The 12,117-nt window shown below is 48.6% G+C and overlaps 1 long non-coding RNA gene across 1 annotated transcript in view; it reads right to left on the bottom strand.

Moving 5' to 3' along the window:
- LOC114675822 (uncharacterized) overlaps positions 1 to 12,117 on the bottom strand; it is a 45,966-nt gene that overhangs the window by 14,852 nt on the left and 18,997 nt on the right. The window lies entirely within an intron of this gene.

Genomic DNA, 12,117 nt, shown 5'->3' with positions numbered 1-12,117 from the left:
GGCAGGATCTTTCTTCTAAGGGAGGACGAAGTGTGCTTTGCTAGACTCTACGCTTGAGTCTCAGCTTGGCCGACCCAGATGGGAGCAAGTCACTTCCATCCTATGATTCTGGGTGTCCTCATCTGTCATGGAAGCTTTGGTTCGATGAGCTTAAAGTCACTCCAGTTGCAAAGCTGTGTGACTTGTAGATACATGCCAGTGTGAATGACTCACTTCACTTTAACAAGTTGCACAGATAGCCAGGCTTCTCCTTAGATCAGTCAGGAGGCCCCAGAAGACTTTGTCACAGGCAAAGGGTGATTAAAAGGAGTCACTGAAGGGATTCTTTGGAGTTCGGTGGGCAGGGCCCAAGGGAAGTGAGAATAGCACTCCCCAGATCATGGGCAAGGGATGCCTGGGGAGGGGCTGCTAACGTGGACAGGCATGACTAAGAGAGGAGGGAGGACAGCTCCTCTCCCTCCTCCACCTTCTACCTGCTGCCAGCAATGAATCCAACCAGCAGCCCTAGGCCAGGCCTCCAGAGTCAGAGCCAGGAAGAAGCCAGGCACATGGTGAAGCCACTAGTCCCTATCAACACCAAGGGTGCAGTAAGAATTTTGATGGAAATATTTAAAAACTCATTCAACAACTTCCTATCTCCCCAACCAGCCTCTGCCTATGATTCCACCTTTTCCAACTACTGAGCGGTCATCAGGGGTGTCACAGGGGTGGGGCTGCCTGCTCTGCCCAGGGGCCCGAGACCCTCCAAACTTTGAAGGCCTGGGGTCCCCTCTCCCCTCCCTGGCGGCAACTGTCTTCTCTGCTGTCAAATTATCACTTCCATCATCCCACAACACATGAGAATTTAAGACGGGATTTTGGTGGGGACACAGCTAAACCATATCAAAGGGGGGACCTGGGGCTCCCTCATGGGGCTCTGGCATGAGCTTGGGTGACACAGGTTCATAAGACCCCATCTGCTTCAAGTTTAGTTGCATACCCCAAGATTCCCAGGTTGTACTCCTAACCCAGGACCTCAGAATGCATCTGTATGTGGAGATGGGCCTTTTAAAGAGGTGATTAAGGTAACAAAGTCATTAGGATTGATGACCTTGTAAGAAGAGATCAGGACACAGACATCTATAGAGTGACAACCGCACGAGGACACAAGAGAAGATGCCATCAGAAAGTCAAGGAGAGAGGCCTTAGGAGGAGCCAGCCCTGAACTCACCTTGACCTTAGACCTCCAGACTCCAGAACTGTGGGAAATACATCTCTGTTTTTTCACAAAACTGCCTGTGGCAGCCCAACCAGAACCGTGCGCCATCTTTGGTCCTCAGAAATTCCACTTGTTTTTATGCTGCTGGATTTTAGGAGGCCCCTGGATGACCAGTATGTGACTACAGTTAGAGAAGGAATTACTGGTGTAAGAGAGCCCCACACATCTCTGAGCAGACACCGTACAGCCCATGAGATATTGGGTGTAGTATCACCCTCTCTTCCCTAGGATATTAAGAACAATATCACAGGAGGGGTGTACAGCCACAGCCCCTGCGTTACTGGGAGCAATAGCATCTTCTCCCCTTCTCGATATAAGAAACAATATCCCAGGGTGGGTGTACATCCCCTGTGATATTGGGCGTAATGTCATCGTCTCCCAATGCGGATATTGAGCATAGTGTCACAGGGGGTTGTATACCTTCTTTGCTATCGGGAATAATATCCTCTCCCCTCAGGATTGTAGGCAAAATATCGAAGGGATTTTACAACTCGTGCGATATGGGCAGTAATATCATCCTCTCCCCACCTAGATGTTAGGAACTCTATCACAGGCAGCCGTACACTTCTTGTGATATTGGGAGTCATATCATCCTCTCCCATCATGGATATTAAGAACAATATTACAAAGGAGGTGTACACCCCCTGCCATATTGAGAGTAATATGCTCTCCCCCTTCGGGATATTAGGAACAATGTCGCAGGAGGTGTGTACAACCCCTGCGATATTGGGAGTAATATCATCCTCTCCCCCTGCATATAGGAAACAATATCACAGGAGGATGTACACCCCCTGCTATATTGGGAGTTGTATCATCCTCTCCCACCCAGGATATAAGGAACAAGACGACGGAACGGATGTACACCCACTGCCATAGTTTCAATAATGACATCCTCTACCCCCTGGCTGTAAGGAATAACATCATACAGAGGTGTACACTTTCTTCGATAATGGGAGTAATATCCTTTCCCCGCCGGATATCAGGAACAAGTCTATTATTAATATTAATATGAGAAAAATTAAGAGTAATCATCGATATTAATAATTAGTAAAATACTAAAAATGTTAACATTAGCATTAATAATCAATAGTAATATCACTATTAGTAATAAAATAATATCAGCAATTAATGTTACTTAAATCAATACTAAGTGATGCTGGTAATAACAATATTAACAATTTTAAGCATGCATAATCATATATTTAAAATAATTATCCATAATAACAGTATCCTATTAATAATATCATTGATAATTGTTAATATCAATCATGGATGTTTAATAATTGATCTTATTATTACTCCTAATACCGCAGGGGGTGTACACCTACCTGTGATGATGTTCCTAATATCCAGGAATAGGGAGCATGAGATTTTGTTCCTAATTATCAAAGGGGGGAGAGCGTAATATTACTCCCATAATGGCAGGGTGTGTACATTCCCCCCAAGGGATTGTTCTTGTTATTCAAAATGAGAGAGGATGACATGACTCCAGATATCGAAGAAAGTGCAAACCCACGTGTGATATTCTTTCTAATATCCAGAAAGGAAGAAGAGCATAGTAATCCTCATATGGCAGGAGGGGTACACTCACTGATATTTTTCCAAACATGCAAGGGGGAATGAGGATAACTGCATTCCCAATATCGCACCAAGGGTTGCACACCCCATGTGAGATGGTCCTTCATCATGTTTCAAGGCGGGAGGGATGATATTACATATATGGCAGAAAGTGTACACCCCCCAGGGATATTGTTCCCATGATCCTGGAGGGAAGGGGATGATATTACTTTAAATATTACAGAAGGTGTACACGCCCCCAGTGATATTGTTTCTAATTTCCATGTCGGAGAGGAGGATATGACACCCAATAATTCAGGGAGTAGAAGCAATCCTGGGATATTCTTCTTAACATTCAGGGAGGAAGAGGATGATATTACTCCCAATACAGACGGGTGTACACCCTCTGATAGTGTACACACTGAGGGTATACAGCCATCTGTGAAAGAGTTCATAATTTCCAGAGAGGGAGATGATATTACTCACAATATCATAAACTGGCTATGAGTCCACCATGGCCCCTAATAGCCAGCGGGAGGAGAAGGGGTGGCTATTAGTCCCCACCTTGTGGGGGGTGCCTCACTAGGCTCCTCAAATCTGCCAAGCCTCCACCCGTCGAGTCTGGCCTGGATTCTCACACGCCTGCACAGCCTTCATCTGGTTCATAACTCAGCTCACAAAGGCCCTAGTACTGCGGCAAGGATGGCGGTGGTCACACCTGTGGCCATTTATCCTCTCTGCATCTAGCTCCTCTCCCTGAGGCAACAGCACCTCTGAAGTCACAGTCTGGCCTCCCAACTCTCCCCTCCCGAGCTTCTTGGCGTGTTGCTCTGCTGCACACACCTCAGCAAATACTGCTGATTAGCCAGAATCACCCAGAAATCTCTTAACCTTGATTCTGACTGCTTTTGTAATTTGTAATATTTGTACTTCTAGTGTGATTTGAGGAACAACACATTTTAAAATTAGAGAAGCCGGGCGCGGTGGATCAAGCCTGTAATCCCAGCACTTTGGGAGGCCGAGACGGGTGGATCACGAGGTCAGGAGTTCGAGACCATCCTGGCTAACACGGTGAAACCCCGTCTCAACTAAAAAATACAAAATAACTAGCCGGGCGAGGTGGCGGGCACCTGTAGTCCCAGCTACTCGGGAGGCTGAGGCAGGAGAATGGCGTAAACCCGGGAGGCGGAGCTTGCAGTGAGCTGAGATCCGGCCACTGCACTCCAGCCTGGGCGACACAGCGAGACTCCGGCTCAAAAAAAAAAAAAAAAAAAAAAAAAAAAAAAAAAAAAATTAGAGAAGATGTGGTTTTTATTCTCTCCTTTCTACTTGCAACCTTGAAAATTCAAGTAGCAGCAAGGGTTTGTTGAAAGTAACTTCCACCAAATAGAACCTATTACAAAGGTACTACAGAGTGTCAAATAACCACATAGATGTAAAATAGAGATGCAGACACAGATATAGAATCCAATGGTTAAACCAAATTGAGAAATGCTTGCCAGTTTGATAGGACTTCTAAAACTTGACAAAAATGTTGGCTAAGGGATACAAGATGTTATGAGATGAGTGAGATGCTTGGCCTAGAACCACAGGCTCTCTCCTCTTTACAGCAGAAAATCCATAAGGAAGTCAAATCTGAAAGAATCAGGTACCACTGAACGGCATACTCAGCCATGCTTCCCCATCCCTGGGCCAGCTGCGGTGAGTGCAACCATGCAACCAGTCGTTCACCAACATCCATCATCCATCCTCCGGGCCATGGCTACACTTCACTCCCAGGCTCCCTGTCATTATGCAGATTAGGTAAATCATGGCCACTCTCACCTTAAGCCTCCCCCACCGCCACCGTGGCAATCACCCAGTCCCAACCACAGGAAGGACGGCAGTGTCCTTGGGAACGCAGAGCAGGGGTCTGAAACGAACCTGGATCCCTGAATACCTCATGGAGCAGTCACCAGCCTGGAACATCCTCTCTCATGAGTTTACAAGAGAGAAAAACTCCTTGGTTCCTCAAACTACAATACTGCAGAGTCTTAGGTCACAGCATCCTTACCTATCCTTGTCAGGAACCGTTCATGCTCATCAAGACATGAGAACAAAACTGCAGTGGCACAGTCACACACACCCAGAACGCAGACCACCTGCAGCGCACATTCATCGTATTAACACCAAAAAGCCACCGTGGTGGATATCCTGGATGTGGACACTCGGCGGCTTTTTGCTGGAGATGCACTTTGTGCATTTATCGCACGACCATCTTGGCGTCAGGAGGGGCTGTGCAGATGGCAGCTGTGCACGTCACAGGGAGTCTCACTCACTGGACTCTCAGCCAGCTCCCACTATCAGTGCCCGCAGAGTCCTCTCCTCCGGGAGCACATGCTCGGACGCCACAGCGGCCTGTGGATACACACAACAGCACTGTGTGCCCCAGGAGCTTACAAAGTACCACTGCATCAATGCCTCCACAGGTGAGGCTGGGCGCAGAAGCCACCCTAAAACAGTTATGGTCCTTCGTGGGGCTGGTGTCCAGGCAGGAAGGCGGCTCAGCGGCTCTCCTCTCACTGTGGAACTTCCTAGGTCCCCACATGGACAGAACCAAAATAACACGCAACAAACAACAGGAACGAGAACACGACCAGCAGCTTCTGAGACGAACAAGCTGGACTGATCATGACACACCTGATAGGGACGGTGCCAAAGCCCCTCCCAGTGACCTGTGAGGACAGTGCTACCAGCCTCTCCCTAAAACCAGCCCAAGTCGAGTTAGACTCCAGGCTTCCCAGGAGTGGGCAGATCTATTCAATCCCACAGTCTGAACCTTCTAGGCCGTGTGTCATGGCCCCCATCTCACATATGGGAACGCGGACACTGCACCATAGACCCGGCCCCAAGCCCTGGTTTCTTTTTCGACACCACACACCAGTACAGTGAGCACTTAGGATCTGGGCATTCACAGAAAATACTGCTTAACTGAAACTTCTGATGTAGAACATGTTGAATTCCTACTCACAGAGCTCAAAGTGTTCTGTCCTAGGAGGCGGCAGTTGTAACTAAGCATGAGAGAAGAAGGGATCAGAGTGGTGCCAAGTATTAAATATTCCTCTAAATCTATTCACCAGGTCGCCATGCTATTGTCACCTGCTTCATTTTCTGTCCTTAAAAGACATAATAGTTACTTTTCAAAATAGACAACCTGTTTTACTGATGCTTAGCTATAAAGTAGCGAGCTACGTATCCAAAAGGGAGATATGGGAAAACAGAAAATGTCCACAAGCGATCAGGTGGGAGGGCAGCTGCAGCAGCACCTTGCTCTGTTTCATTGTGAGCCAGCCACGTGGGCTGGACAGCTCACTTAGCCACTGAAATTATATCATCTAAGATTTTGTTGCAGTTACTTTGATAAATACTCCTTCCTGCTATGAAGAGTAAGGTTTGGGGTTTTTTTTTTTTTTTTTTTTTTTTTTTTTGAGTCAGAGTCTCCTGTGTCACCCAGGCCAGAGTGCAGTATTACAATCACGGCTCATTGCGGCCTTGACCTTCTGGCTCAAGCAATCCTCCCACCTCAGCCTTCCAAGCAGCTGGGACCCACAGGCGAGTTTGATTTCTTTGCTAACGAATTCCTAATTCACCTCGCAGCGGGCCTGTCAGGGCCATATTCTTGGAGGTCCACCTTGCCGACCGGCCTTGTGGTCTCTAATGTGGATGCACTCCGGTTGCCCGGGCTCTGCACGCGATGTAATATAAGGGACTGATAGCCCAGAGTGTCTCGACGTGCCATCGTGAGCTGGGCTTTATTCCACAGGGCGACTCTGCTTCCCATGACGAGATGTAGCATGCGAGCACAGATCAAAGGGTATCAGCAACTAACCCAATCCCCAGGTACTAAGCAGAGGACCAAGAGTTTAGTTCCTTACTTATTTGCTACGGGCTTGATTCAAAAGAGCTTTCTGGGATCCTAGGGACAAACATCTCTAACTGGTAAGAATTCTGGCTTTAGTAATGGAAGAATCACCTAAGGCCCGTTTTGTAACTGCTGTTCTCATCAGAACTTGAGGCCAAAGGGAAAAATAAAAGGGGTGCCAAGATCGTGACACCCCAGTTTGCACAAGGCCAATCAGCCTGCTTGAGGGGGTGAAAGGAGTAGGATTTTTAAACTGCTGAGTTTTAAAAACATGGCTGTATGCTCGGCACACTGGCTCACGTCTATAAGACGAGCACTTTGGGAAGCCGAGGTGGGAGGATTGCTTGAGGCCAGGAGTTCAACACTGGCTTGAATAACACAGCAATACCCTATCTCTTTAAAAAGGAAAAAAAAAGGTTATTAAAATAGTAACAAAAAGGTTAATACAATAAATTACTATATCAACATGGCACCCCCCTGCTGTCAGATGAGGTACAATCTCTGTCTACGATGAGGTCTGGAGAGAAATGTAACCAGCATCATAGAGAAGGTCGACCCCAAAGCCCCACAACACTACTACTGTACAGTTTGTTAACCAGCATGAAGTCTCCTCCACAATCAGAAGCCTGGTTTAGAGGAACGCTGCCCACGGGACCTGGGTGGACTCCAGACGCCGGCCGACCAGACAGCCCCACCCTGGGACCCTGCCGGCACCCCCGACTGGACAGAATGGCCTCAGGAGTGTCCTTTCCCGCCACAAGCTGCAGACCCTGAGCCAGTCCTGGCTGTGACTGAGGCTGCGCATAAACGTCTGCGCCCAACAGCTCACCTTTGTACATGACACGCCCAGTGCACTTCATTTCAAATGTTACACTCGCCCCAAGGCGAACATGGATGTTACAGGTTAACTCACTGCATGTGTGCTAGACTTTCCCTGTAAGTGTTCAGACATTGCACGAACCGGATGAGCAAACCCCACTTTCCTTGTAAACTTTCAGACATTCCATGAGCCCGATGAACACACACAGCCAACAAACCCCGGAACGTGTAGCGCCGCGGCCTCCTCCCCTCCTGAGGGATGTGTGTTTACAGCTCCCCCGAGACCACATTTCCCAAAGCACAGAGTGTTACTCTGAAAATAAAACCTCCTTTTCCCTTCCTTTGTACATCTCGTGGTCATGTTAACAACTATTGCTACAAATGCAGAGAAACGGGGTATCATCCGTGCCGGTCACCAAATTCCTAGCACCAAAGTTTCAGGGCCCCTCAGTCTGAAGGAAGCTTCTATCGACCTAAAGCCAACTCTGGAGATGAAGGCCGAGCTGGGGAAAGGCTGTGTCACCTGCAAATCCACACCACGGGGCCCTCTGCAGTTGTGTGTAAGGAACTCTTGGCCTGTCCTGGGGTTTGGGGAGATCAGGATGCAAGCAGATACCTTACGCTCTGCCACAGGACCGTGAAGTCTGCGGAACCTCAGAGGAACACGGAGACAAATGGCTGCATGAATCCCACAGGTCGAGCCTCGATGGGCGCCCCTGTCAAGAACACAGACACGCCGGGAGGGGCAGCCGATGCAGGCAACGCCTGCAACCCCAGCACGCGGCAGCGTCCGAGTGTGGGGGTCTCTGGCCAGGCTCCACCACAACTGCCATATTCTGTGGCAAAATTTTAAAAATAGGTTTTAACTAGTTATAACTCTAACTTGTTTTACATATAAACAGAACACAGGGTACCAACAGGCTCCAAAATACTTCGCCTAGAACTAAGTCTAGAATGCAGATGGCTGCTGCTCCGAGTGTGACGAGTCCCCCTGTAGTGCCATAAGTCCTAGATCTAGGTGACTAAGTGCTCTTCCTAAACCAGATGGCACCTTGAGGCTCTGAGGGCACCCTCTGTCCCCAGGCCAGTCCATCAGCCCCGGCAGAAACTTCTAGAATAAGAGCCTCTGGATTTGTATTGGACGAATGTAAACCAGGCAAAGTCACAGGGGCTCATCCTGGAAGCCCATCCCTTTACCCACTCATGCCCTGGAGAGCCCTGCCCCCAGCTCCACACTTGCAGTCACGCTGAACCACAGGAACTGGCTTCTAGGCCCTCAAGCCACTCCCTCTCGCCCCTGGACAGAACCTTCTCAAACCGTGAGACCCAGAGTAGTCTTAACAGGTGGTCCCAGGAGAACTGGCCACTGCGTGATTTGATATTTTGTGTGTGTGTGTGGGGGTGGTGGTTCTTGTTCTGTCACTCAGGCACAGTGCACCATAAACACAGTGGTGCTATCATGGTTCACTGCAGCCTCAACCTGCCAGGCTTGGGTGATCCTCCAGCCTCAGCTTCCTGAGTAGCTGGGCCCACAGGTGCACATCACCACTCCTATTTAATTTTTTGTAGAGTCAGGGTCTTGCTATGTTGCCCAGGCTGGTCTCGAATTCCTGGGCTCAAAAGTGAACTGCCCACCTCAGCTTCCCAAGGTGCTGGGATGACAGGTGTGAGCCACTATGCCCAGCCTAGAATTGGTTTTTCTTAAACCTGAGTTTGACACATGAACCCCACTTACATAGATATCAGCACACTCACAGCTCAAGAGTTTTTCTGAATCTCGATTCTGTCTGTTCAAGGTCAATATCTAAGAAAGGGTCAGAACTGACCCTTCCCTCAATGAAGCCTAAGGGCAAATGCAGCAGCATCTCAGGATATGAGGAGACAAAGTAAGAAGGGTGGAAAATACACACTGAAATTCTAGTGCTAGAATCGTAATCACCAACACTTTCAGAGGCAATCTGCTTTCCAAAATATGCAGTAGCTGGATTAACTTCAAAGTCACCAGATTCCACAGGCAGGAGCTCAGAGGGGCACAGCTTTCTAAGGCCGCACAGCCCAGGGCAGTGTAACAGCCTCGGAGCAAAGTAAACTAAACAAAGGCTTGGTTCTCTCAAGGATGAAGGTGCTCAAGTCCTTCCAAATAGATTCTTCTTCTAAGTAAGTTAGATGCCTCCTACAACACTGTTTAGAGTGCCAGTGTGTTCAGAAACATGAAGTTGAAAATACATCTCAGGACCCCAAAATCACTAAGCTAAAGGGATGTCAACGTGAGGAACAGCTTAGGGCAAACCTACCTCCCATGCTCTTCTGAATAGAGACAGCTACCGGGGGGGGAGGGGGGAAGCCATGTACCTCCCTCACAATCGATCCACAAGGAAATTCCTCATGACAGAGGAGAGCACCCAAAGTCACCATCTGCACACGGAGATAAATGCGGATCTGACTGCTTCCTCTGGGAAGGTTCACTAGAAATGCATTTGTCTGATCTACCTGTGACCTGGAAACCCCTCCCCGCTTCGAGCCGTCCCTCCTTCCTAGACTGAACCAACGTACATCTCACATATATCGTTGTCTGACATCTGTCTAAAATGTGTAAGACCAAGTTGTGCCCCAAACACCTTGGGCACATGTCCAGGACCTCCTGAGGCTGTCGCAGTGTGTCCTCAACCCCTCCTGAGGCTGTGTCTTTAACCTTGGGAAAAGGAACTCTCTATGGGCCGAGAACCGTCTCAGAGATCCTTCTGGTTTACAGGAAGCATTCTCTCCTGCGAGTATAACGATGAAATCATGTGGAATTACAAAGTGCCACTTTAGTAAAGGCCAAAGGAATTAGGGTTCGATGTGCTTAAAAAACAAACAAAAACAAGTAACGTTCTGTCAATGGACCATGAAGCCCACACCCCCTTTTGCAGTGAAGATGTCAACTGGGATGAGAGGCCCCTCCTGCAGATGCAGCAAAGGCTACCCTCTGACCCCACTTCCCAGAGTCTAGGTTCCCACTGCTCAGGGAAAAGCAACCCCAGCTTCACGGGGCTCAGGCCTCCAAACCCAACTCCCACCCATGCTGGAGAATCACCCCAGGGACTAGCGAAATGGCAGGTGCAACTCTCACCTCATCCCCTTAAAGGGGAAAAGGCACCTTCCCACTCCTCTTCCTGCTGGTGGGAACAGGGACAGGAGCTGGAGGGGCAGGAGCTGGAGGGGCAGGAGCTGGAGGGGCAGGCGTCAGGCGGCAGGAGGGAAGCAGCCTGGGTCCCTGCTAGTCACAGATGGCAAATGCCAACCATCCCCGACCTTCACTTTGAAAAGAAATCCTTCTCTTTTGTCAGGTCCCTGGTTAGAAGTTTGCACCCATTCCTTAAAAACAAAACAAAAACAAATACAAAAACAAAAACAAACAAGAAAAAAAACTCAGATAAAAAATGGGTGTTTTGCTGACAATATTTCAATTACCTAGAGGCCTTGGGTCAAATGACGGCAAAACAGGAATCTGGACACTGTTATTCAGGAAACTATCTTCCACAGCCCCATCTACCCTCCCAGGCTCTCACCTTATGCTGTTTGTCTGCTAGATGATTAACAATAATTGGTTTTAAAAACTAGGTGTACAAAACAGACAAAAGTCAGTTCAGGTTGAGGGGAAGCAGGATAAGATCCCTTTCCCTGCAGGACGGTGGAGGAGGAACCTTCAGCACCTGGGTTTTCAGGATGCTGGATCTCTGAGAGCATCTCTCACAGCTCAAGGACGGCCAGACCCTCCTCTGACACAGCCTATTCAGTCGAAGGTGGCACCTGCCCTAGAGATCCACAGCCCTGTGCGAGGCTCAACTGGAGCTGAACTTTCCTCCCTTGGTAAGAGTCAGAGCCAGGGGTGGGGAGAGGAGAGAAGTAGCAGGCCTGAGGGGCACTGTGGAAACTCCATGCCACGCTAACTCTCGTCTGACGTGCTCCGGCCAAAGCCACAGCTTCTCGGAGGGCATTTCCCTTCACACATCCGGAAATCATCAACGTCTAGTCTCCCCACAGAACAGATCGTTCCCCAGGAGGCAGACACTTGGCTGTAACACGGGGTGATGAGGGTCGTGCCTTCGTGCCCATTCTGTAATGTTTCCTGTTACCTATTTTACCTTAAGCTACAAATGATTCCCGTTTACACGGGACACAGTGACACAGACAGCAAAACACATGAGATTCAGTGTGATCCCACACCCGTCACTGCTGACCTCAAGTGCTTTGTTCGTTTTGCTTCTAGAGTTTGTACTCTCTCCCGGGGTTCCAGGCCTGTGGATTCAACCAATCATAGATCAAGAATATTTTTTAATGTGTTTGTATTAAGAATTAGAATTTATTATTCATTAAACAACTACTCGCATGGCATGTCCATGGCATAGCTGTTACGAGCAACCCTGACATGACTGTCTGCAGGAGGATGTGCGTATGTCATATGCAAACACCATGCCATTTTAGGGCAGGGACCTCAACACCCACAGACCTCGGATGCCATAGGCAGTCCTGCAGCCCACCCCCAAGGGCACTGTGGAATGCCTATAATAGAAAATGTGGAGGTTTTAAATAGTTATGT

Source organism: Macaca mulatta, chromosome 15 (genome assembly GCF_049350105.2).
Source record: "Macaca mulatta isolate MMU2019108-1 chromosome 15, T2T-MMU8v2.0, whole genome shotgun sequence".
NCBI classification, from domain to species: Eukaryota; Metazoa; Chordata; class Mammalia; order Primates; family Cercopithecidae; genus Macaca; species Macaca mulatta.
Note: the sequence above shows the minus strand (reverse complement) of the source record. Positions and strands in the feature narration are given on the sequence as shown.